Source organism: Carcharhinus amblyrhynchos, chromosome 11 (genome assembly GCF_965287045.1).
Source record: "Carcharhinus amblyrhynchos chromosome 11, sCarAmb.v2.hapA, whole genome shotgun sequence".
Lineage (NCBI taxonomy): Eukaryota > Metazoa > Chordata > Chondrichthyes > Carcharhiniformes > Carcharhinidae > Carcharhinus > Carcharhinus amblyrhynchos.
In genome coordinates this window covers 93,067,394-93,095,072 of record NC_137334.1, presented here as the reverse complement: position 1 = coordinate 93,095,072, position 27,679 = coordinate 93,067,394, and the positions used below count along the sequence as shown (strand labels likewise).

The following is a 27,679-nucleotide window of genomic DNA, read 5'->3' as shown; positions in this document are numbered from 1 at the left end:
TCTGCACACGCGCAGTTTGTGGCTCCGGTTTGAGCTGTTTTGCTGTGTGATGAGTTAAGCCCCTCCCACTTCCTCTCCTGGCCAGAAACGGACAAGTGGGCCTAACGTCAGTGGCGGGTGGTTATTGGAGGGGGTTCTGAGAGACAGGACCTCCACGTAATTGGAAAGGGACTGGGGAAATCAGCACGGCTTTGCGCTTGGAAATTTGACGGAATGTTTTGAAGTCGGTGAGGGCAGTGTAGAAGGTGTCTGTATGGATTTTAGTGAGAATCGACAAGGTAGCGCATGGTAGACTGGGCAGTGAGGTTAGATCACCTTGGATCCAGGGAGAACGAGCCAATTGAATACAAAATTGGCTTGATGACAGGAGACAGAAGGAGAGGGTTGATTTTCAGACTGTGACCAGCCACCCTGGCGAAGGGACAGGCTGTCCCGAAAGCTTGCGGCATTTGCTCCAAATAAACCCGTTTGGACTTTAAACTGGTGTTGTGGGATTTCTTTCTGTTTTACCAGAGGTTTGCAGCAGGGATCGGTGCTGGGCCCACTGTTATTTGTCATTTATATCAATGATTTGGATGATAATGTGAGAGACTTGGTTAGTCAGTTTGTAGATGACACCAAAATTGGCGGTGTAGTGGAGAGTATCTGAGATGGGATCTTGATCAGCTGGGCTCGTGGGCCAAGGTGTGGCAGATGGAGTTTAATTCAGGTAAATGAGAGGTGTTGCATTTTGGTCAGACAAACCAGAGCATCGAGAACAGGAGTTGGAACATGATGTTACAGCTGTACGAGACATTGGTAAGACCACATTTGGAGCACTGTGTATAATTCTGGTCACTTTGCCATCGGAAAGATGCTATTAACCTGGAAAGGGCGTAGAAAAGATTTACAAGGATGTTACTGGGACTGGAACTATAAGGAGAGGCTGGGATTTTTTTCCCTGGAGTGTAGGGGGATGACGGGTGATCTTATAGAGGTCTATAGATTCACGAGGGGCACAGATAAAGGTGAATAGCCAAGATCTTTTCCCCAGGCTAGGGTAAGTCAAAAACTAAAGGGCATCGGTTTAAGGTGAGAGGGGAAAGATTTGAAAGGGGCCTGAGGGGGTGACTTTTTCACACAGAGGGTGGTGCCTGTACAGAATGTACCAGAGGAGGTGGTGGGGGGTACAATTACAACATTTAAAAGACATTTGGACAGGTGCATGGATGGGAAAGGCTCAGAGGGACCTGGGACTGGTTTGGTTTTGGACATCTGGTCCACACGGGCCAAAGGACCTCTTTTGGTGATGTATATCTCCATGATACGCGGCTCAGAGGTACGCAGATGCGGGAACACACTGACGCCATGTGGTAACACCCGTGTGATAACACCCGTGTGATAACACCCATGGCCTCCCTGTAAGACTCGTTGAGTACGAGCTCCCTGAGGATTGGTAATTAACTCACCAGCTGAAGTTCACACACACCGAGCCCTGTATAAAGCAAGCCCTTGAGTGGGTCCCAATATCCCGGTTGGGACCGGTTTGTGTTCATAGCAGGCTTGTGGTTTTGCTTTCCTTTATTTTGTGCAATAAAGCACTGTTCCTTTGCAGCCGATTCCTGAAGTTATACTGGCGACGAGGTAAAAGGAGTATTTGGTAACCCTGCTCATCAGATCCTGGTAAGCTTGTCATTCAATTTTTACAATGGCGTTATTTGGGAAATTGGATCCGTACGGTGCAAGTATTGAGGCCCCAACATGCTGAGAGAATGGGGCACTTCTTTGGAGCAAACAAAATAGAAGATAATGGACAAAAGGTCATCCTAATGGCTGGGTGTTGGGCTGCAACTTTCAGTGTTACACACAGCCTGATGTAACCGGCATCACTGGAGCCCAAGGCCTTTGAGTTAGCAGAAATGGTGGCAAATCATTATGATCCTAAACCTTCTGTGACTGAGGCTGAATGGCCTCTTCTGTACTGTAGGGATTCTATGATTTTCTGATGCTAAGGCAAGATTGGTAACTTATACAGGAGAACCCCGATGCCTAATCAAGGCCCTGTAACCCATAGGGGCAACAAACAGTTCAGTTGCTGTTGGTAGTGATCCCAGTGGTGCCGTTTTGGGAAAGGAGCGCTTATAAAAAAAATCCACTTGGATTGGCGGCAAATTTACAAAATTTGTATGAGATAATAGGGAAGGGCCCAGAGGTTTTCCAGACGGGCCTCGGAAAAATCAAAGGGTCAAGCCAAATTTCTACATAGACCCAGAAGCACAGCTGAGATTATTTAAGGCAAGCCCAGTTCCACACGCACTACGAGCAAAAGTAGAGACCAAACTGAAGCAACTAAAAGAGCTGGGGATTATTTAACCCATACAGTTTTCCAAGTGGGCCACACTTTTAGTCCCGGTGTTGAAGCCAAACAACACAATCCGCCTCTGTGGTATTATAAGATGATGGTGGGCAGAGAGCATTGTATTTGGATAAATACCTGGTGCCGTGGATATGCAAAATTATCCAGAGGCCAGACTGGGTATGAGACACGCACAACTCCAGTTAGAATTAGAAGCGTCACCATGAAAGTATATGATGGTAAACACGCACAAGGCCATTGCACGAATATACTCGCCTACCATTCAGGGTGTCTTCAACGTGTGCCATATTCCAAAGATTAATGGAAGTTATACTGCAGGGAGTGCGCAGAGTGGCAGGTTACTGAGACAATGTTCGAATCACAGGAGTCGCTGTCAGGGAACACCATGGAAATTTAGAGGAATTCTCACGATGGTTTACAAAACCCAGGGTCTGACTGACAAGAGGAAAGTGTGTTTTTCCAGCAGCTGAGGGAACACGTCCCGGATACCTTGGTGGTTATTTTCCAAACGTCGCTGGATTCCGGGGAAGTGCCGGAAGATTGGAAAACGGCTAATGTTACGCTGTTGTTTAAGAAGGGTGCCAGGCAAAAGGCAGGGAATTATAGGCCGGTTAGTTTAACGTTTGTTGTAGGAAAAATGTTAGAATCCGTCATCAAGGAGGAAATAGCAAGACATCTTGAGGGGAATTGCTTGATAGAGCAGACGCAGCACGGTTTCGTTAAAGGGAAGTCGTGTCTGACAAATTTACTGGAGTTCTATGAGGATGTGTCTAGGGCGGTGGATAGAGGAGAGCCGGTGGGTGTGGTCTTTCTTGATTTTCAGAAGGCGTTTGACAAGGTACCTCACAAGAGGTTATTGCAGAAGGTCAGGGGGCATGGAGTTGGGGGTAGGGTGTTAGCGTGGATAGAGGATTGGTTGTCAAATAGGAGGCAGAGAGTGGGGGTCAATGGGTGCTATTCGGATTGGCGGATGGTGACTAGTGGAGTGCCCCAGGGGTCGGTGCTGGGGCCTCAGCTATTTACCATTTATATAGATGATCTGGAGGAGGGAACCGAGTGTAGGGTGTCGAAATTTGCTGATGACACCAAGATTGGTGGAACGGCAAATTGTGCGGAGGGTGTGGAGAGTCTACAGAAGGATCTAGATAGGCTGGGCGAATGGGCCAGGAACTGGCAAATGGAATTTATTGTTGGCAAATGTGATGTTGTCCACTTTGGTAGGCATAATGGTAGGAAGGACTATTACTTACGTGGCGAAAAACTGCAGCAGGCGACGGTGCAGAGGGACCTCGGGGTCCTTGTGCATGAGTCGCAAAAACCCAGCCTGCAGGTGCAGCAGGTGGTCAGGAAGGCGAGTGGGGTGCTGGCCTTCATAGCGAGGGGGATTGAATATAAAAGTAGGGAGGTCTTGCTGCAGCTGTATAGGGCATTGGTGAGGCCGCAGCTGGAGTACTGTGTGCAGTTTTGGTCGCCGCACTTACGCAAGGATATTTTGGCCTTGGAGGGAGTGCAGAGGAGGTTTACTAGGCTGGTTCCAGAGTTGAGGGGGTTGAGCTATGAGGAGAGGCTGAATAAACTAGGCTTGTACTCGTTAGAGTTTAGAAGAATGAGGGGAGATCTCATTGAGACGTATAAGATGATGAATGGGATGGATAGGATAGAGGTGGAGAGACTCTTCCCGCTCAGAAAAGACAGTAGGACTAGGGGGCACAGCCTCAAGATAAAGGGGGGACGGTTTAGAACGGAGTTGAGGAAGAACTTCTTCACTCAAAGGGTGGTGAATCTCTGGAAGTCTCTGCCCGTTGAAGTGGTGGAGGCTGCCTCGCTAAATATTTTTAAGACGCGGGTTGATGGGTTTTTGATAGGAGAGGGGATTAAGGGTTATGGGGAGAGGGCGGGAAAGTGGAACTGAGCCACGACAGATCAGCCATGATCTTATTGAATGGCGGGGCAGGCTCGAAGGGCTAGATGGCCTACTCCTGCTCCTATTTCTTATGTTCTTATGTTCTTATACAGAGTCAGCAGAGACGTTCTACAACCAGTCAAGGAAAAGGTAAGAACCGTAAAACAGGCTCCAACTCCAGGGAACGCAACGGAATTCAAATCATACATTATTATTACGGAAAGTTCACTCCAGACGTGGCGACCTTACTGGGACCCCTACATACACTGTTATAAAAGCATCAGAAGTGGGCATGGGGAGAACCACAGGAGGTTAACCCATCTCAATCCGGAAAGGCCGTTAGTTATAACATGTGACGCCTCTCCTTACGGGATAGGGGCTGCACTATCGCAGCGATGGAGCACCGGGATAGGGGGAGCGCCCAATTGCATTCACCTCACGGGCATTAACTGATGGGGAAAGGAGGTACACACACAGATCAAAGATCAATGGTCTTCGCAGTGAAGAAATTCGGTCGACACTTTACCATCAGAACAGACCACAATCCTCTGGGCCATTTGTCTGAACACAAAAACAATCCCTCTCACAGTGTCAGGCCGAATACAGCGATAGATACTATTACCAGGCACCTACAAGTGTCCCCCAGAACACCGACACAGACACCCTGAGTCGCTTTGACCACAAGCTTTCCATCACCACCAAAAATGGACAAAGTCGTGATGATATTAAATTTTGTGGATACCTCACCAACCTCGGCAAAATGAATAAAAACTCCCACTCGGAATGACCCCGCGTTGGCAAAACTAAACCACGGGACATTAAATGGAGGAATGCAGGAACGTTCCACACAAGATTTGAGGCCATCTGTGTCAAAACACCTGGAACTAAGCACAAAAGATGGCAGTATCCTGTGGGGAGCCGGCGTAACTATCCCTCGTCCCGCGTAACTATCCCTCGTCCCGCGTAACTATCCCTCGTCCCGCGTAGCTATCCCTCGTCCCGCGTAGCTATCCCTCGTCCCGCGTAGCTATCCCTCGTCCCGCGTAACTATCCCTCGTCCCGCGTAACTATCCCTCGTCCCGCGTAGCTATCCCTCGTCCCGCGTAGCTATCCCTCGTCCCGCGTAGCTATCCCTCGTCCCGCGTAACTATCCCTCGTCCCGCGTAACTATCCCTCGTCCCGCGTAACTATCCCTCGTCCCGCGTAACTATCCCTCGTCCCGCGTAACTATCCCTCGTCCCGCGTAACTATCCCTCGTCCCGCGTAACTATCCCTCATCCCGTGTAGCTATCCCTCGTCCCGCGTAACTACCCCTCGTCCCACTCGAAGGTCTTTCCTTCAACAGCTGCATAATGGCCGTCTGGATGGATCAAAAATGAAGATGGCAACAAAAAGCTACGTCTGGTGGATCGGAATAGATGGGGACATGGAGGGAATGTGCCAGGAAAACCAGAAGACATCACCAGTAGCTTCCCTACATCCCTGGGAGTGGCTGAGAAACACAGTAAGAAGTCTCACAACCCCAGGTTAAAGCCCAACCAGTTTATTTGATAGTAAACCCACAAGCTTTCGGGCTTTGCCCCTTCGTCAGGGGTGTGGAGAGTCCTGGTCTCAGACAGTAAACTGTGTGTGCCTTCTGTACGCTCCGTCTGAGACCAGAACTCTCTCCACACACCTGATGAAGGGGCAAACCCCGAAAGCTTGTGGGATTGCTACCAAATAAACCTGTCGGACTTAAACCTGGTGACTTCTCACTGTGTTTACCCCCGTCCAACACCGGCACCTCCACACAGGAAAGCCGTGTGTTCGGATGTGTGTGGCTCTGTGTATTCGCTAGTAGTCCATGGCCACTCTACGTGGATGGGAGGTGCACCAAGTGGCAACCAGCACATCACAGAGCACGATAGAGAGACTTGCACAATCTTTAAATACTCGGAATCCCAGTAGTAATCCTGACGGACAACGGAATCCTGGTTACCAATCGAGAATTGAGGGCACTTATGAAGACAAACAGACTCTGACGTGTCTGCACACCCCCCTTATCATCCTTCATTAAATGGATTGGGGGAGCGAACAGTCAAAATGTTTAAATGGGGAATGATGTTCGCAGATCGGGGGGGCGGGGGGGTGGGGGGGGTCTGTATTTACCAAACTGATACATTTCCTTTTCTAATTACAGGACGATGCCACACCTAACAACAGATACTGCCCCAGCGCTGAGTTACTGATGGACAGGCACCTACGGACCAGACTAAGCCTCACATTCCTGAACCTAAATGAGAGAGGAGCAGGAAGGAGCAGAAAAAAATGAGCCCTGGTGGACCAAAAGCAGAGAGGGTCTTTCCAGCAGGAGGCATGGTTCAACCGTGGAATCCTGGATTCTGTGAACATCGGGAACAATCCTCGCTGGGACGGGGCCAGTGTCCTCCGTGGTAAAGGTTGGAGAAAAGACGTTAAAGAAACGTATGGACAGCCCGTGCCTGGGAACTGTCAATGGAAGGAGCCTCTCAGCGAGGACGCCCTCGGAGGACCCGGGAACGCTGAGGAAGGGCGAAGCAACTCCTCCAAAGAGAGGCTCGGAAACAGCCGCTGAGATTTCCCAGTCTGAAACGGAAACAGCGGAATCCCAGCCAGAAATCGTCACTGAGGGAGAACCACCTCCAGCGATGTTCCAACGGTCACCCAGAAAGAGCCACTCACCGGTACACCTTACCCAAGCAGACCAGGAAGTAAAGAGAAGACTGCGAGCTAAAAGATGAAGACTGCCCTGGTGTCCAAACAGCGAGGGAGAGTCTTCGGACTCAGAGGGGGAGCAGGGGGGGGGGATTAGCCCCAGGACTCGTCTGCGGGAAATCACTGATTGACCTCTCTGTATAATTACCAATCCTCAGGGAGCTCGTATTCAATCAACCAGGTCTGAGCCCTGTATAAAGCAAGCCCCTGAGTGGGACCACTATTTGTTGAGATCGGTTTGTGTTCACCACAAGCTAGTGATTTTTTCTGTATTTTGTGCAATGAAGGACTGTTCCTCTGTAGCCGACTCCTGGAGTTACCATAGACACACACAGACACGGATGAGTAAGTTCAATTATCAGTGTCTCCCATTAGCTGATAAACAATAACGGGTTAATAACTATTTACAATTATAGATAGGGTGCTACATCACTGTTCTAATTCTCAGCACTGGGATCAATCTGGTTGGGTAAACCCTGAGCTTTGCTCCAAGATCTTGGGTGGCATAGTGGCACAGTGGTTACCACTGCTGCCTCACAGTGCCAGGGAACCAGGTTCGATTCCCGGCTTGGGTTGCTGTCTGTGCGGATCTGCACGTTCTCCCCGTGTCTGCGTGGGTTTCCTCTGGCTGCTCCGGTTTCCTCCTACAGTCCAAAGATGTACTGGTTAGATGGATTGGCCATGCTAAAATTGCCCCTTCACATCATAGGGACTAGCTAGGGTAAATGTGTGGGGTGGTGGGGTTAGGGCCTGGGTGAGATTGTGGTCGGCTTGATGGGCCGAATGGCCTACTCTGCACCTTAGGATTCTATGAACCCTGTGATCACTGCTCATTGGACAGCCTGGGTCTTTAATAACAAGCCTCCATTGGCCAGTATTTAATTTGCTGCCACAGGTAAAGAGTCCAGAAAGTTTAAAGCCATCATAATCTACTGCAGGACTGGAGGGGGTGGCGTTCTCTCGGGTAATGGGAGAGAAGTTAAGGTGTCTGTATTGGTTCTGTGAGCCCCTGGTCGATGTTCATCAGTCAACAAGGACGGTGCCCTTCGCTGTATTCTAACACGGTGGCATCACCTTGGCATCCTCAAAAAGCCCAAAGTGGCTGATGGTCTGTGACGAGAGTAAATCCCTTTTGTAAATATATTTACAAAACTTCTTGAAGATGAGAACTCGGCCACCTTTCACTATCTGGGAGTGTCCTCTTTCCATATCTGATCGGGTTCTTGATACATAAGAACATAAGAAATAGGAGCAGGAGTAGGCCATCTAGCCCTTCGAGCCTGCCCCGCCATTCAATAAGATCATGGCTGATCTGAAGTGGATCAGTTCCACTTTCCCGCTTTCTCCCCATAATCCTTAATCCCCTTGTCTGTCAGAAGCCTACCTACCCGTGACTTAAATATATTTAGCGAGGCAGCCTCCACCACTTCAACGGGCAGAGAATTCCAGAGATTCACCACCCTTTGAGTGAAGAAGTTCCTCCTCAACTCCAACCTAAACTGCCCCCTCCCAACTTATTTTGAGACTGTGCCCTTGAGTCCTGCTGTCCTTTCTAAGCAGGAAGAATCTCTCCACCTCTACCCTATCCATCCCCTTCATTATCTTATACGTCTCTATAAGATCCCCCCTCATCCTTCTAAACTCCAACGAGTATTTCCCAGGGCTGAAATGGTCACTACGAGAGGACACAGGTTTAAGGTGCTGGGGAGCAGGTACAGAGGAGATGTCAGGGGTAAGTTTTTCACTCAGAGGGTGGTGAGTGAGTGGAATCGGCTGCCGTCGGTGGTGGTGGAGGCGAACTCGCTGGGGTCTTTTAAGAGACTTCTGGATGAGTACATGGGATTTAATGGGATTGAGGGTTATAGATAGTTCTATGGCTTGGTAGGTTGGACGTGATTGGTGCAAATTGTGGGCCAAAGGGCCTGTTTGTGCAGTAGTGTTCTATGTTCTATGAGCACAGATCCAGTCTATTCAATCTCTCCTCATAGGCTAACCCCCTCATCTCCGGTATCAGCCTGGTGAACCTTCCCTGTACTCCCTCTGATGGGTCTCTCAGACCTGTTATCCATGGTGTGGAATTACGCAGTGTCAACCCCATATGGTGATGCATCACGTGGAAATATTATTAGCTTAAAGAGAGGCACTAATAAGAACACTGATGAAAATTCCTGTGTAACTTGGTTTAAAGTCTCTTTTTCCAACACATTCTCTGGTGTTTCTTTAACAGCAATGCTGATAGATTTGGGAGGAAGCGCCCCTCCCAAGGGAAGGTCTGAGTTCTGAGGTGTTGCCTCAGAGGCTGGAGCCTCTTTAATCACTTTCACTTAGTCCTCCACTGGGCGTAACCCCTCAGCATCGACCTGATTACCACGATAAGCCACCCTATCTGCCCTAGCAGGAACCTGTTTCTCCTCGTCGGCGCACTTCTGCCTCCGAAATCGCTTCAAAACAGCCTCAAAATTTACCGAAAGCTCCTGATCGGTGGATCCTGTTGTTAGGGTGACATCCAGATAAACAATAACTCTGGGAAAACCCTGCAGCAAACTGTCCTCAGTTTGCTGAATGATAACACAAGCCAATGAAACCCCCAATGGTTGATGTGTATATTGACACACCCTTCCTGTGTATTTATGGTGCCATTAGCTCTTGATGTGTCATCTAGTTTGAACTGTTGGTCAGCTTGACTCATGTCCAATTTGATACATGTCAGAACCCCAGCAAACTTTGCGTACAGATCCTGTATTTCGGGGATGGCACACCAATCCAATTTTACTTCCTGGTTTACCATCTGTTTGTGATCCCCATGGGCATGGATGGTCTTGTCTGGTGCCTAATGATACCCAAGTCTTCAAATTGTTTTGTATCCATCTCTGTGGATGGCACAGTGGTTAGCACGGCTGCCTCACAGCGCCAGGGACATGGGTTCGATTCCTGGTTTGGGTCACTATCAATGTGGAGTTTGCACGTTCTCCCCATGTCTGCATGGGTTTCCTCCGGGTGCTCCGGTTTCCTCCCACAGTCCAGAGGATGTGTTGGTTAGGGTGCATTGGCCATGCTAAATTCTCCCTCAGTGTCTCCAAACAGGTGCCGGAGTGTGGCAACTAGAGGAATTTCACAGTGATTTCATTGCAGTGTTAATGTAAGCGTACTTGTGACACTAATAAAGAAACTTTAAACTTTCTTTAATCATGTGTAAGGTGCAGGTCTTGCTGTAAAAAATTTGGTGTGGTTTTTGAATCTACGTGAATCCTTGCTTGTAATCCTTTGATCGTTCCCAGTTCTTCCTGGAACGCCTCTCGTTATTTGCCGAGGTTCTTGCTGGAACACATCCTGGTGTTTGCTGATGATTCTGAGCCGGGACACACTCTTTCACCTCAAACTTTTCCAGCCAGTTCAGCTTGGAGCTTTCACACCCCATTCAACTCAATCCTTAGCCCAGCATCGCTATCAACAGTAGCTGTGCAGACTGCCCTGTCTATAAGTCACTCGAGTCACGGTTGTCTGCACTATTCAGATGGCCTCTCTGGTATGTGTGATCACTCTGACTGTTCACCAGCCTCCGGGATTGGACCAATGCTTGGCGGGGGTGGTGGGGGGGTTCTTTCGGGTTGGACCAATGCTTGGAGATCCATTTGCTCACACAGTAGCTGACATCCCCGTGACTACGTCCATATCCAATGGCCATCGCGATGGGGGCTACCTTTCCATTTCCATTCACCCACTGGACAATCCTCCATATTACACACTGGCCTGGATTATTTAATCTGGTGTCCTGTAATTTGTGTTCAATTAGTGTCAACAGCTGAGGGACAGGGTTCCAGTTTAGTGAACATTCCTTGCGGTTATCTCCTCACTGCTCACTTTCCTTATTCATACCAATGTCCGGTAACTTTTCCGCCTTCACCAGTTTTACATTGCACTCATCTGCCTCCATCCATCTCATTATCTGAGATCAGTAACTGTCCACCAATCTTTCATAATGTTCGATCGAGATTATCGGCTGCTGCATCTCACTGAGCAGAAGTCAGCTATTCCTACTGAACCTGTGCCAATTTAGGCTTTGGATTAAGCCTATACGGACGCTACTCAATTGGAACATTTCTGATATCTACTTAATGCAGTGTTTCCCAGTTTGTACCCACATATAGCTCCATGGGATTGCAGTAACTCCTTCCGTTGATTTTGATTTTCCTCGGGCGGTGACTCAGTAATTTATACCAATTCCTGATCGACTTTTCATCATCCAATCTAATTTGTGGAATGTCAAATCCAGAATCACCTGGATAAACCTCTTCACTCTGAGTTTTAGGACATAAGAACATCAGAAATAGGAGCAGGAGTAGGCCATCTAGCCCTTCGAGCCTGCCCCGCCATTCAATAAAATCATGGCTGATCTGAAGTGGATCAGTTCCACTTTCCCACTTTCTCCCCATAAGCCTTAATTCCCCTGTCCATCAGAAACCTATCTACCCACGTCTTAAATATATTTAGCGAGGTAGCCTCCACCACTTCAACGGGCAGAGAATTCCAGAGATTCACCACCCTTTGAGTGAAGAAGTTCCTCCCCAACTCTGATCTAAACCGCCCGCCCCCCTTATCTTGAGGCTGTGCCCCCTAGTTCTAATGAACTAGTTTTAATTCTAGTTTTAATGAACCTCCTTCTGCTTTCCTTCCTTATCAAAATATTGCTTAAACTTTGAAATAACTCTTCAGAAGCCGGAGTCCCTTCACCAGATTCCCCTTATTTACAAACTCTATTCCACTCATTGAGGTGTTTCCTGTACACAGTCAGAATCCAGAGCGCCGGAGGGCCTGACACTCCCAGTTTTAGAAACAGATGAGGCTCCCAAGTTATGACCTCAATCAGGGAGGTTCGCACTCCAAGAGGCCAACGCCCTGTGCCTCATTGAACTCATTACAAACAGGTTAACATGATACAACCTGTGGGTTTTCCTTCTATCAAATAATTCACCTCACTCAATTTTCTTTCAATTTGATAAGACTCACTAAACCTTGCGTTTAATGGTTCTTCCACCACTGGTAACTATACTGATCCCTTATCCCCACTAGTGAATCTACACATTTTTAATTTCTTGTCTGCTTCTTGAATCATCACATGCTGTACCACCTATAAATGCCGCCTTGCTAACTCACCAGCCCTAGTTAATCTCACCCTACAACCTGATGCATAGTCCTTCTATGCAGTCTCAGAACTCTCACTCACCAGTTTCTCTTTAATCAATTTCAGTGTCCCCCTTATCCCATTTCCAGAAAGCAATTCGATTGGATTGAATTTGGTTGACTCATTCGGTGCATCCCTAAGTGCAAAAAGTTCAAATGGAATTCCAGGAGGTAATGCTGCAGCTTTATAAGACCCTTGTCAGACCCCACTTGGAGTACTGTGCGCAGTTCTGGTCGCCTCACTACAGGAAGGATGTGGAAGCTATTGAGAGGGTGCAGAGGAGATTTACAAGGATGTTGCCTGGATTGGGAGACATGCCTTATGAAGATAGGTTGAGGGAGCTGGGACTCTTCTCCCTGGAGAGACGAAGGTTGAGAGGCGACCTGATAGAGGTTTATAAAATGTTGAGAGGAATAGATCGGGTGGATTCTCGGAGGCTATTTCCCAGGGCTGAAATGGTCGCTACGAGAGGACACAGGTTTAAGGTGCTGGGGAGCAGGTACAGAGGAGATGTCAGGGGTAAGTTTTTCACTCAGAGGGTGGTGAGTGAGTGGAATCGGCTGCCGTCGGTGGTGGTGGAGGCGAACTCACTGGGGTCTTTTAAGAGACTTCTGGATGAGTACATGGGATTTAATGGGATTGAGGGTTATAGATAGGCCTGGTAGGTAGGGATGTGATTGGCGCAACTTGTGGGCCGAAGGGCCTGTTTGTGCTGTAGTGTTCTATGTTCTTTATCCCAATCCTCCGCATAATCTTGACAATAAGCTCTCAATATTGTCTTTAAGGTTTGATGCCACAGCCTTCACGTCTCTGGATGGTACGCAGTTAATTTAAATTATTTTACTCCTAAGATATCCATAACCTCCTTGAATAACTTTGATGTAAAATTTGATTCTTGATCTAGCCTCTATCTAATGAAAGATCCTTTTAGCTGTAGTATTGCACAATGGGATGGTCTCTGGGAATCGAATAGACGTGGCCATTGTAGTCAATAGATATTGATTCCCACTTTACGTGTATGCAATCAATTAAGACCCTTGTAAATGTTTCCTCAAAAGCTGGAATGGATATTAGCGGTGCTGATTTTATCACCGTTTGAGGTTTCCCCATGACCTGACATGTGTGACATGACCGGCAAAATTCAAACACATCTTTACACAGTCCAGGCCAATAAAAATGTTTCTGTATTTTAGCTTGAGTATTCCTTACTCCTAAATGATACCTCACGTCACACCCACAACACCTCCTTTCCTATCCTCCCGATGAACTTCAGCTGATTTTACATCTGCCTGAATATGTAAAAGTCTCCACTCCCTCATTAAGACATTATAGCTAACGTAATAACATTCCAGTATACACTCAGATTCTTCTTCAGTGTGTTATTTCTGATGTAGCTGCTTTATCTCTTAATTAAACTCTTTAAAGAGATTTGGCACTCGCTTATCAATCACCCTCTGACGAGGCTTTACATTCTTTTTCACCTCTTTGGATTCATCCATGGTTTCTTTGACTGGCCACTTTAATAAACCCCACTGACTTACTCGTTCACTTCTGGTAGAGGGTGGTGAATTTGTGGAACTCACTGCCCTACAGCACAGTGGACTCTGAATCATTAAATGGTTTCAAGAAGGAGAGAGATGTATTTCTGATTTTTAAAAATGGCTTAAAGGGATATGGGGAACGGGTGGGGGGGTGGATTTGAGACCAGGGAGAGATCAGGGAGAGATCAGCCATGATCTGATTGAATGGCAGAGCAGGCTAGAAGTGTTGAATTTGCCAACTTCTGCTCCTAATTCCGATATTCCGAAATTATCCTATTTTACAATATCTGTCTTCCCAGTGCTTTCCTTAAGCCACCAACTTCATGTGTCCAATTTTATGACATGGGGAGACAATGGCCTAGTGGTATTATCACCAGACTCTTAATCTAAAAAAATTAACCAATGTTCTGGGGACTCGGGTTCGAATCCCACCTTGGCTGATGGTGGAATTTGAATTCAATAAAAAAAACTGCAATTAAGAATCTATTGATGACCATGAAACCATTGTCGATTGTTGGAAAACCCCATCTGGTTCACTAATGTCCTTCAGGGAAGGAAATCTGCTGTCCTTACCCGGTCTGGCCTACATGTGACTCCAGAGCCACAATGTTTGACTCTCAATTGCGCTGGGGGAAGTAGAGATGGGCAATAACTGTTGGCCAGCCCAATGACACCTGTCTCCCATGAATGAATTTAAAAAAAGAAAACACTTAAGGTTCCCTATTTCTTTTCCACCCTCATTTGTTTCCTTTTTAACCTGAGGTACACTATCCTTACTATCTCCACCTAGACTTCCTTTGCCTTTACCATCTGAGGATTTTCACCAACTTCTATCCCTCACAGATTAAAATTAATGTCAAAAACCAAACACTGATATTGAATCAATTCAAAATCATCTGCCATTTCTGCTGCTTCTCACACAGTTTTATACTTTAGCACTTATACCATTTCAAGCTGAAATTTTTTCTCCAATTACTGAAGTTCTAATTCTCTTTCTCATTATTCTTTCTTATTTTTTCTCTGCCAGAGCTGTTGTCACTTTCCTTGGCTACTTTCTCTCTCTCTCTTTCTACAATTACTATTCCTTCTGAGGTTAACAGTCTTGGAACTTTCAGAATATCTCTGAGGGGAGAGAGAGAGAGAGAGAGTGATTTCTTTCTTCCAACAGCTCCAAGCAGCAACTGCTCTTGTTTTAAAATAAAAATGAAACTGTTTTTTTTCCTCCAAGCTTAGCTCCTGCCATTGACCACATGTCTCATAGAACACAGAACATTACAGCCTCGATGTTATGCCGAGCTGCGTCCGAACCCAAGATCAAGCTATCCCACTCCCTATCATTCTGGTACACGTGTGTGGTCAGGACTGTCCAGAAAGGTCACTTTATCCTTGGTCTTAGTTCCTCTGTCAGTCAGTCCAAATCCTTTCATTGTGAAATGATACGCTGCAAATTCTTTCCAGATTTCCAATGGTAAATCTTTTGGTTCCAAGACAGTTTATCAATTCTTTTGTTTGTTCTGGATCTTTGTCATCATTTTCTGTGCATTCTTTGGCAAAGACTGTCTTTGGCAGATTGTCTTCTTTGGCGTCAGGATTTGTTGTAATTGTGGCAGTTATGCTGTTGTGAAAACCATCAGAATTTGCTCAAACACCAGCTGTTTCTCTGGGTATCCTGGTCTGTACGAGCTCCACAGATTCATTTTCCCAGCAGATCATTTCAAACGATGGTACAGTTTCATCAAACAGTCTCACTTCACATCATTGTCCTTTCCTTTTGTCTGCAGTAGTAAAATGCTTCTCAATCTCCATCTTGAGGTTACATATAAATTCTGATTGATCCTCACTTTTCATTTCATTGATGATGACCTGTTGTTGGCAAATATGAAGTTTATGTTCAGTTAATAAGGATAACGCAGGAATAAGCTCCTGTCAATTCTTTCTACAAGTATCTCTGCACCTGCTCAATCTTCTTATTCACATCAATGTCCACTAACTGGTTCTCCTTTTCCACCTTCACCAGTTTTACATTGCGCCCATCTGTTTCCATTTGTGTCTTCATCATCTGAGATTTGTAACTACCTACCAGCCCTTTATCCTGCTTGATTGAGACTTTTGGCTGCTGCATCTCAGACTCGGCAAACGTCAGCTTCTCCTTCTGAACTTGTGCCAACTGGAGTGGATGAAGTCTGTATGTATATTGCTCAATTGGAACAGTATTTTCCACTTCTACAATATGCGCAATGACTTAATATTTCCCAGTTTGTTCTGACGTCCATGTGATTGTATTAACTCTTCCATCTTATTTTGATTTTCCTCCGGAAGGTAACTCAGGAATGTATCCCAGTTTCTAGTTAATTCTTCATTGTCCAATCTAATTTGAGGCATGACAAATTCAGAATCATCTGGAATTTTTCACCCAACAATTTTTGGCATAAATGTGGAAAGAGGATATTTCGCTCCCAGAAGTAATTCCACTAACAAATCAGGGACTTTTTATAGTGAAACAAACTTTATTTAATAGCACAGTTTAACTATAACTCTAACAAATGTAGCAGAGTAACTAATAACTGTTGAACAACACTTAAACATGAAAACAAATAACTTTAATTTTGAACTTATCGTTGTTTCAGATCCAAATAAGCAATATTCTTCTTACAGACTCAGAAATCACTTTAAATACAGGCAGCAACCATGAATATACTTGCTATAATGACTTTCAACTAGCTTGAAGCTTTCAGAGAGATGTTGTGGAGAGAGCAACTTGCAGATCTCTGTCTGTAAACAAACCCCAGCCAGAACTGAAAACTGTTTAGTCCCTGCTACATACCTGCCTCCTCCCAATAACCACATTACCACATGACCCCATCAATCCTCTACCCACCTTTCATTCCTTTAACTATAAACAAAATTCCATTAGTTCTATCCTATGTAAACATTACAGGGTTAAAATGAATAATTATCCTGCTCTCTCAGCATCTTAGCTGAATGTTTACTACATACACTGACTGCCTGGAAAAAAAAACAGTTTACTGAAACAGATAAAAAAAAGACTTACCAATTGCTGGTGTTCATCACACTTTCCCCTTAAAACAATGAACCAGCAATATGAAAATACATCTTCATTTTCCAATGTCTATTGATGTTTTTCCTTCACGCTGTTAGTACTCCGTAAGATATATCTTTTATCGCAAATTTTCACAGCGATCCATTTCAGATTTGCTTGTCCAACAACACGGTGGCACAGCAGTTAGCTGCCTCCCAGTCTCAGGGACCTGGGTTCAATTCTCAGCTTGGATCACCGTGCGGAGTTTGATGTTCTCCCTGTGTCTGTGTGTGTTTCCTCTGGGTGCTGTGGTTTCCTCCCACAGTCTGAAAGACGTGCTGGTTAGATGCATTGGCCGTGTTAAACTCACCCTCAGTGTAACCGAACAAGCACCAGAGTGTGGCAGCTAGGGGGTTTTCACAGTAACTTCATTGCAGTGTTAATATTAGCCTACTTGCGACAGTAATTTTAAAAGTTTGAAAATTCCATCCTTTTTTTACATCTTCCAAATACGTGGCTGTGATAATAAGCTCCATCTAAACAGCCTTGCAATTTTTATCTTTCAACCTCTTCAGAAACTTCAATGGATTATGAACAGTGTAGACTCTCTGTTGAAATGCTGGGATCATGAATGTTACAATGTCAATACCAAACTCAATGCCGCCTTCTCAATGGCTGAATTTTCTGATGAATATTTAATATTCTGGAAAAATAATAACCAGTTGATCTTTCTATCCTTCTGTCATCTTCTTGTAATAGTACCGCACCAACGCCCACATCACTCACAGCAACGGCCAGCTTGACTAGCTTTGCATAATTTGGTGTCACCGAGATTTGTGTGGTAGTTGAACAGTTTTCAGAATGTCAAATGCCTCCTGATATTCAGACATCCACTCAAATTTCCTGTGCTTTTTCAGCAGTTCAGTCAATGGTACACACCATTGCTAAAATCTGGCAGAAATCCCCTGTAGAAACCATTGATCTCAGCACCTCTCATTGATTTCTGGTTTGATTTATTATTGTCTCATGTATTAACATAAAATGAAAAGTTTTGTTTCTTGTGCGCTGTACAGACAAAGCATACCGTTCATAGAGAAGGAAAGGAGAGGGTGCAGAATGTAGTGTTACTAGGGTGCAGAGAAAGATCAACTTAATACGAGGTAAGTCCATCCAAAAGTCTGATGATAGCAGGGAAGAAGCCGTTCTTGAGTCGGTTGGTACATAATCTCAGACTTCTGTATCTTTTTCCCAATGGAAGAAGGTGGAAGAGAGAATGTCCGGGGTGCGTGGGGTCCTTAATTACACTGGCTTTGCCGAGGCAGTGGGAAGTGTAGACAGAGTCAATGGATGGGAGGCTGGTTTGTGTGATGGATTGGGCTACATTCACGACCTTTTGTAATTCCTTGTGGTCTTGGGCAGAGCAGGAGCCCAGACCAAGCTGTGATACGACCAGAAAGAGTGCTTTCTATGGTGCATCTGTAAAAGTTGGTGGGAATCGCAGTGGACATGCCAAATTTCCTTAGTCTTCTGAGAAAGTAGAGGAATTTGTGGGCTTTCTTACCTATAGCATTGGCATGGAGTGACCAGGACACATTGATGGTGATCTCGTATTGGGAACACCCCAGTAACTTTCATTTCCATGTTCCTTGGGGCCACTTGTCCATGTTCACTCATATGGCCTCAGAACTTGACTTGGGATTTTGCAAATGCACTTTTAGCCAAGTTTATCACCAAGCCCACCTGCTGTTGCCAAATAAACAATTCTTTTAAATGTTCTGACTGTGTCTGACTGAAGTCCCCGGATTGTCGATATACTCTGCACAATTACTTAGTTCAGAAATGATCTTGTTGGTTAGCGATTGGAATGCCGCTGGTGCATTCTTAATTCCAAACCGCGACAGGCCATCAGGCACCACAAAAACTGAGACTTCCTTCACCCTGTCGGGTAAACGTACCTGCCAGAATCTCCAAAGTAAACTAAGTTTGGCAATAAAAGTTGCTGGTCCCACCTTTTCAATACAGCCTTCCAATCGAGGGATTGGATATGAATCTGACATTGTAACCCTGTCGACTTGGCTTTAGTCCAAGCATAATCATTGTTCACCATCTGGTTTCGGTACCATCATCATAGGTGAGCTCCACTCACTGCAAATCACTTCAATGATATCATTCCTAAGCATGCTTTGAACCTCCTTTTCAACCTGTGCCAACTTTAGTGGATCGGGTCGATATAGATGTTGCTTAATTGGAACAGCATTTCCATCTACATCCTGCACGATTACTTTGCTGCTTCCCAGTTTGCTCACACATGGAGCTCGATGTCAAAGTAATAACTCTCCCAGGTCATTTAGATTTTCCTCCGGGAAGTAACTCAATAATTTATCCCAATTCCCGATAACTTCCTCATTATCCAATTTAATTTGAGGAATGTCAAATTCAGAATCATCTGGATTTGTTTTTCTCACTCTGAGTTGTAACCACTAACACATCCTGCTTTACTTCCCAATCAAAATATAATTTTACCTGAGTAATACGATACAATCCCTGAGTTTTTTCTTCTATCTCAAGCTCTCGTCAAATAATTCACCTTACTTGATTTTCTTTTGATTTGCTAAAGCCCAGGAAACTTTGCTTCTAACTGTTCACCTAACCCTGGTAATATTTTCCAACCAACAAAATTAGAATTTTTTGATCTCCTATCAATTTCTTTTTTCCTCACTTGCTCTGCCACTTTTAATATTGTCCAATCAACCCACCAACCCTAGTTAATCTTTCCCTACAGTTTGACACATAGTCCAATGTAGTCTCAGAATGCCGGCTCACCAGTTTCTCCTTAATCAATTCCAGTATCTTCCTGAAATCATAGAAATCGTATCATAGAAGCTCGACAGTGCAGAAAGAGGCCATTCGGCCCATTGAGTCTGTACCCACCACAATCTCCTCCAGGTCCTATTACTGTACCCCTACATATCTTACCCAGTGAATCCTTCTAACCTATGCATCCCGGGACACTAAGGGGCAATTTCTTAGCATGGCCAATCAACCTAACCAGCAGATCTTTAGACTGTGGGAGGAAACCGGAGCACCCGGAGGAAAACCCACGCAAACACGGGGAGAATGTGTAAACTCCACACAGACAGTGACCTAAGCCGGGAATTGAACTCGGGTCCCTGGTGCTGTGAGGCAGCAGTGCTAACCCACTGTGCTACCGTTCCACCCTCTTAGCTCATGACCAAAAATAAATTCAAAGGGACTGAATTTAATGGATTCTTTTGATACATCCCTGATTGCAAAATGTACAAATGGAACTCCTTTATCCCAATCCTATGGATAATCCTGACCATTGGTCCTCCACATGGTCTTTAAAGTTGGATGCTACTGCTCTATCGCCCCCCTGTCACCCTGGATGGTAGTCATGATATGGAGATGCCGGCGTTGGACTGGGGTAAACACAGTAAGTCTCACAAGACCAGGTCACTCACCTGACAAAGGAACAGCGTTCCGAAAGCTTGTGGGTTTACTATCAAATAAACTTGTTGTTCTTTAACCTGGTGCTGTGAGACTTCCTACCCTGGATGGTACGCAGTAGATTCAAGTTGCTTTACACCTAAGCTATCCATAACCTCCCTGAATAACTTTGATATAAGGTTTACTTTATTTCCATATGATGGAAGGTTCACCTGATTCCTGGAATGGCAGCTCTTTCATATGAGGAGAGACTGAGTCGGTTAGGATTATATTCACTGGAGTTTAGAAGAGTGAGAGGGGAATCTCACAGAAACTTATAAAATTCTAACTGGGTTAGACAGGGTAGATTCAGAAAGAATGTTCCTGATGGTGGGGGGAGCCCAGAACTAGGGGGTCAGAGTTTGAGGATAAGGGGTAAACCTTTTAGGACTGAGGTGAGGAGAGATTTCTTCACCCAGAGGGTAGTGAATGTGTGGAATTCACTCCCACAGAGAGTAGGCAAGGCCAAAGCATCTGATTGCAAGAAGAAATTAGATATCGATCTTGGGGCTAAAGGGATGGAGGGATATGGGGGGAAAGGGGGATCAGGATATCGAATTCGATGATCAGCCATGATGGATGGTGGAGCAGGCTCGAGGGGCCGGATGGCCTACTCCTGCTTCCAGTTCAATCCCCGATCTGATTGTATTTCTGTGCGTAGTGTACAGCAAGTAAAGAAATTAAGTAATTCCTCTACAACCCATTTTAGCTGTTAGTATTGTGTAATGGAATGGCCTCGGGAAACCGAGTACACGCATCCATTACGGTCAATAGACAATGATTCCCACTTTTTGTTTTAGGGGCGGATCTGACAGTATCAATTAAAACCTCTGTAACAGGTTGTTCCGTTGTAGGAATGGATATGAACACAGCTGGATTGGTTACCTGACACGTGTGACATGTACAGCTAAACCCAACCACATATTCACGCAGTCCAGGACAATAAAAACATTTCTGTATTTTAGCTTGAGTTTTTCTTACTCCTGAATGATTTCCCACTGGTATCTCATTTGTTACCCACAACACTTCCTTTCTGTACCCTACTGGCAATACCATTTAATGAACTTCTGCCCACTTTTCATCTGCCTGGATATGTAGAAGTTTCCTCATTAAGAGATCATTGCTAATGAACTAACACTCCAGAATACACTCAGATTCTCCCTCTGTTCATGCTTTCCAATGTAACTGCTTTATCCCTGCAGCTTTCTTTGTGTCCCGCTATATTACAATTTTAACTAAAATTTAAGGTTTCTTATCTCTCTTCCACCGTCATACATTTCCTTTCTAACCTGAGGTGACTGTTCTTAAGATCTCCAACATAACTTTTGAGGTGACACTGACACGCTGACACAGAGACATACAGGCACAGAGACATGCTGGCACAGAGACATACAGGCACAGAGACACGCTGGCACGGGGACACGCTGGCACGGGGACACGCTGGCACGGGGACACGCTGGCACGGGGACACGCTGGCACGGGGACACGCTGACACAGAGACACGCTGACACAGAGACACAGGCACAGAGACATGCTCACACAGAGACACGCTGACACAGAGACACACAGGCACAGAGACACACAGGCACAGAGACACGCTGACACAGAGGCAAAATTCGGCACTGAGAGGCCTCAGACAAGTGTGAGAGAGTGGGGACGGGGTGACTGTGAGAGTGAGAGAGAGTTAGTGATCGTGTGTGTGTTAGAGGCTGTGAATGTGTCTGAAAAAGAGAGGAGGTGAGTGTGTGACTGTCTGTGTTTGTGTGAGAAAGGGGTGAATGCGTGTGCGTGTATGTTTGAGAGAGGAAGGTAAATGTGTGTACATGAGAGAGGAGGAGGCCATTCAGCCCCTCGAGCCTGTTACTCAGAAGGAGCTGTGAGGGAGAGGTAGATGAATCAACAGGTAGAATTCACATGTATTTTGGATATTCTAATTGTGAAAGGAACACAATTTGAAGTATTACCAATTTGACCCAAAAGCCTTACGTTTATAGATGTGCAGGATTTGGTGGGTGCTTTGGTTTCAGTGAGAGTTAATCAGACCACATCTATCCCACACAGAGAGTAACGACACTTTGCAAACTCTCTTCAATCACGATAAGAGAAAACTTGAAAGACATTTTCAAAGAACTTTAAAAGGTTCTGCAGTGATATTGTCTCTCCTCATCCATACAGGAGCTATTCTTAAAACTTACCTTCGCAAATCAGAAAATCCAGCTTTAAAGAAATCTATTCTTTGATTAAAAAAAAGTTTCAAATCACTTCCAGAAAAGTGAGAACAATTGGGTATAAACAGAGGAGGTTTTCAGGGAAGATTTGAACGAAACGCTGGCTCACAGAATAATAAAGCCACTCAAACAATTAAATAATCGAAAATAGAGAAGGATACATCGAACACAATCAAAGAGGGAAAGCCCATTGATGCTAATCTGGTTTAGACGAGTGTAACATGCCTCCCAGTCACAACCCGCTCCGCCCGGATCCCAGCATGCCCCCTACTCGCTCCCCCCTTGCAAGCCCCCCCACTCCCTTCCACACAGCAACCCCCCCCCCCCCCCCCGCGAGACCACACAGCCCCCCCCCCGTGAGACCACTGGCCTTGCGGAGCTCCCCCTTTGCATAAACCCGCCATTATTGCGCTTCTGCCATTACCCCACCCCTCTCAAGCCCCGCCCCCTGCTTAGGCCCCCAATCCCCTTGGCACGGCTCCTTGGAACAATGATGGTGCCCAATGGGACACTACCAGGTTGCTCATTCATTCTCCTGCCCACCCAGGGGCTTCAACAACCTCCACTTCCACCAGCGAGAGCCATCACCTCTGCACCCCGCCGCTGGGGGCCTCCTCTAACCCTGGGCCACTGAGGGGACGATAGTAGCCATGATGAGGAGATGCCAGCGTTGGACTGGGGTAAACACAGTAAGAAGTCTCACAACACCAGGTTAAAACCCAACAGGTTTATTTGGTACTAAACGTCACTAGCTTTCGGGACTTGCCCCTTTGTCAGGTGAACGGGAGTTCCACTCACCCGATGAAGGGGCAGAGCCCTGAAAGCTAGTGACGTTTACTACCAAATAAACCTGTTGGGTTTTAACCTGGTGTTGTGAGACTGATTACCATTGAGGGGGCTCAGGTATATGACATGATAAAGTTCCAGTTATCCTCCTGCATCCGTGGCTTTGTCGGGGGGAGAAATCCCGGAATTCCACTCTCCTCGGTGTGGAGAACATCCTGCAGGAACATCCTGGCTCTCATTCCGACATTCTGCCCGGCAGAGGCAGTGCCGTTTCTCCCTCAATCCCATCAACCTCTTGAATCATCTTAACCATTTTGAGTAGACCACTCGCTACTTCTCAATCTCAGTGGAATACAAAATAAGTTCATTTCATCCACGGTCCCACAGCCTAAAACGCGTGGGTCAGGCCCTCAGTGTCAGGGGAATTAGCAGGGTAAATGTGTGAGGTTATGAGAATAGGTCCTGGCTGGGATTGTGGTCAGTACAGACTCGATGGGCCAAATGGCCTCTTTTTACACTATAGGATTCTGTGATTCCATGGTAAGTTATCTTGTTCAATTAATACCAGCATTAGTCTGGTCAATCTTAAAGCAGCACAGTAGCACAGTGATCAGCCCTGCTGCCTCACAGCGCCAGAGACCCGGGTTCGATTCCCGGCTCGGGTCACTGCCTGTGTGGAGTCTGCACATTCTCCCCGTGTCTGCGTGGGTTTCCTCCGGGTGCTCCGGTTTCCTCCCACAGTCCAAAAAGACGTGCTGGTTAAGGTGCATTGACCGCGTTAAATTCCCCCTCAGTGTACCCGAACAGACGCCAGAATGTGGGGACTAGGGGAATTTCACAGTAACTTCATTGCAGTGTTAATGTAAGCCTACTTGTGACACTAATAAACAAACTTTAGAGATGCATTCCATCCAAAAGTAAATACAACCATTGAACACAATTGCTCCCAAATTTTGAAACAACATAAACCCTTCAGTTAACACAAGCATAGAACTAGGAGCAGGAGTAAGGCCACTTGGCCCCTCGGGCCTGCTGTACCATTCATTAAGATCACAGCTGATCAGACTGAAACCTCAATATTGCTCTCCTTGTTGAAGGAAAGATGTTAAATTGGATTGGGAGCTCAGGGAAGGTTTACCAGACTATTATCTGGGAATGGGCGGATTGTCTTATGTGGGAATGTTGGAGAGGCCAGGCTTGTATCCGCTGGAGTTTCAGAGAGTGAGAGGCAACTGGATTGAAACCTTTCAGATCTGGAGGGCGATCTTGAGATGGTGGATGTCATTCCCGCTGACCGCCCCCTTTCACCCCCTCGTTAATCACAAACCTACCCTCACTCTACCTTAAAAGATATTCAAAGTCTCCGCTCCCACTGGCTTTTGAGGAAGAGAGTTTCAGAGACTCAGCACCCTCTGAGAGAAACAAACTCTCCTCATCTCCGTCTTAAATGGACAGCGTACTATTTTTAAACAGTGACCCTCACCCCCTCCCCACCCAAGGCTCTACATTCTCTGAAAGGAAACATCCTCTCCACACCCCAACCCCAACCTCCAGCAAATGGCCTCTCGCTCTTCTAAACTCCAGCGGATACACGCCCGGCCTCTCCGACCTTCCCTCACAAGACAACCCGCCCATTCCCGGTGTGAATCCGGTAAACCCTCCCCCCTCAGCTGCTTCCAAACACATTGAGATCCTCCTTTAATAAGGAGACCAATACAATCCTCCACATTGAGGCAACGCTGCCCCATTCCATCACGGCAGCCGACAACGAGCTCCCGTTGGAGCCCAGAGGCCATTGTCACTCAACCCAAAAGTGCCGCCATTTAATACAGACTGTACCATTCAACCCAGTACGGGTGGGGGGGTTGGATTGGTGACTGGAGATGACGATTGGTTGGAATGAGGGTGGATTCTCTGCACGACCAATGGCTGAACTCCTGCCAATCTCCCCCCGCTCCCCTCACAACAACATGAGTAACACACAACCCATTCCCCCAGACACCAACCCCCCCAAAAACATGTGTATCGCTCTCCCCCATTCCCCCAAAACATCATTCCTCCCCCTCCCCCCACGTTAACAACTTTGCCACATTAAAAACTTCAGCCATTTCTTACCTGACAGATCCCACAGACGGTTGTTTTCCTTCATTCCCGTCCCAGGAAGAGCGCCAGCAGGAATCTTCACCGTGAGATCCAAACCTCGGGTAACTTTCCAGGATTGTCTCTCCCGAACCCAGTCTCCATCCGCCCGAGAGAGAGAGAGAGGGTTCCCCGCTCCGTTAACGCTCTCCACAGACGCTGCCCGAGCTGCTGAGAATTCCCCGCACTTCCCGCCTTCCGTCTCAGATCTCCAGCATCCGCGGTATTTTGCTCTCGTCTCCCCCCCTTTCACCCTCTCTCTGCTCCGAGGGGAAACAATCCCAGCCTCTCCACGTGCCCCATCCCTGGGAACATTCCCGTAAATCTCCCTCCGTACCCTCTCCCAAAGCCCTGACGTCCTTCCTAAAGTGCGGGGCCCGGAACTGAACCCCGTACTCAGGTCGGAGTCTCTCGGACTCAGCGTCGAATATATTCACTGACCCACAGCCCCCTCTGCTCTCTGGGGGTGGTGGGAGGGGGGACAGGTCCAAACACTAACACCCCTCTGACAGGAGAAACTCCTTCTCGTCTCCGGCTTCCGTGGGAGAGACCTGGTTTTGAATCTGTGCTCCTCCCCCAAACACCCTGGTTCTAGAACCCTCCATGGGGGGGGGGGGACATCCTCTCAGCATCGACCCTGACAAACCCCTCAGTGTCTGGTGTGTTCCCGTACCGTCACCCCCTCCCCCAACCCCCATCAATCCAATCTCCAATGGGTAGAGAGGCCCAACCTGGTCAACAACCTCCTCAACGTCACCCACCGCCCTCAGAGATTCCTCTCCATTCCCCCCAGCCCGAAATCAGCGGTATTGTCACTGGACCTGGTAACCCAGAGACCCAGAGAATTCCAGGGGCCTGCCTTCGAATCCCAACATTTCAGGGGCTGAAATTTCAATTCAATAAATAAAAACCTGGAAATAAAAGTGAATGGTGACCACAAAACAATTGTCGACCGTGGTAAAACCTCACCTGGTTCTCTGCCGTGCTGTAGGGAAGGAAACTTGTCCTTACCTGGTCTGGCCCACATGTGGCTCCGGCAATGTGGGTGACTCTTAACTGCCCCTCTGGGGTGAGACACTCAGTCCAAGGGGGCAATTCAGGATGGGGAACAAGTGCTGATCCCTGCCAGTGAAAGCTCACACCCTTGGAATGAACTTTTTAAAAAGTTGATTCTTCCCATTAACTTGGATCACTCTCTGTACTATCTACAAGATGCACTGCAGCAACGCACCAAAGATCCTGAGACAGCACCTTCCAATCCCACAAACCTTTCCATCTCGAAGGACAAGGGCAGCAGATACATGGGAAAACTACCAACGCTCCTAGACACCCGCCATCCTGACTTTCTTAATCACTGGGTCAAAATCCTGGAATTCCCTCCCTAACGGCATTGTGGGCCAACCCACAGCACATGGACTCCAGCGATTCAGGAAGGCAGCTCGCCACCAAGGGGCAACTAGGGATGGGTAATAAATGCTGGCCCAGCCTGCGACGCCCATGCCCCACTAATTAATTTAAATGAAAATGTTCTCCCACTGTGTGAAATGCCACATCTCTCTCCATTTCACCAACTTATCTCTCCCGCAGCCCCCTCACCAATTACCCAATTTCAGAGTTTTGTGTTGGGGACAAATTTTGAAATAAGACCATAAGACATAGGAGCGGAATGAGGCCACTCGGCCCATCGAGTCTGCTCTGCCATTCAATCATGGCTGATATTTTTCTCATCCCCATTTTCCTGCCTTTTCCCCATAACCCCTGATCCCCTTATTAATCAAGAACCTATCTATCTCTGTCTTAAAGACACTCAATGACCCAGCCTCCACAGCCTTCTGCGGCAAAGAGTTCCACAGATTCCCCACTCTCTGGCTGAAGAAATTCCTCCTCATCTCTGTTTTAAAGGATCGTCCCTTTAGCCTGAGGTTGTGCCCTCTGGTTCTAGTTTTTCTTATGAGTGGAAACATCCTCTCCGTGTCCACTCTATCCAGGCCTCACAGCATCCTGTAAGTTTCAATAAGATCCCCCCCCCATCCTTCTAAACTCCAAATAGTACAGACCCAGAGTCCACAACCATTCCTTATACGACAAGTTCTTCATTCCAGGGATCATTCTTGTGAACTTCCTCTGGACCCTTTCCAAGACCAGAACATCCTTCCTTAGATACGGGGCCCAAAACTGCTCACAATATTCCAAATGGGGGTCTGACCAGAGCCTGATACAGCCTCAGAAGTCCAACCCTGCTCTTGTATTCTAGCCTTTTCGAC

General features: G+C 46.6%; 1 protein-coding gene across 1 annotated transcript in view; it reads right to left on the bottom strand.

Moving 5' to 3' along the window:
• The window catches only part of spega (striated muscle enriched protein kinase a), a 363,062-nt gene that overhangs the window by 149,754 nt on the left and 185,629 nt on the right, over positions 1-27,679 (bottom strand).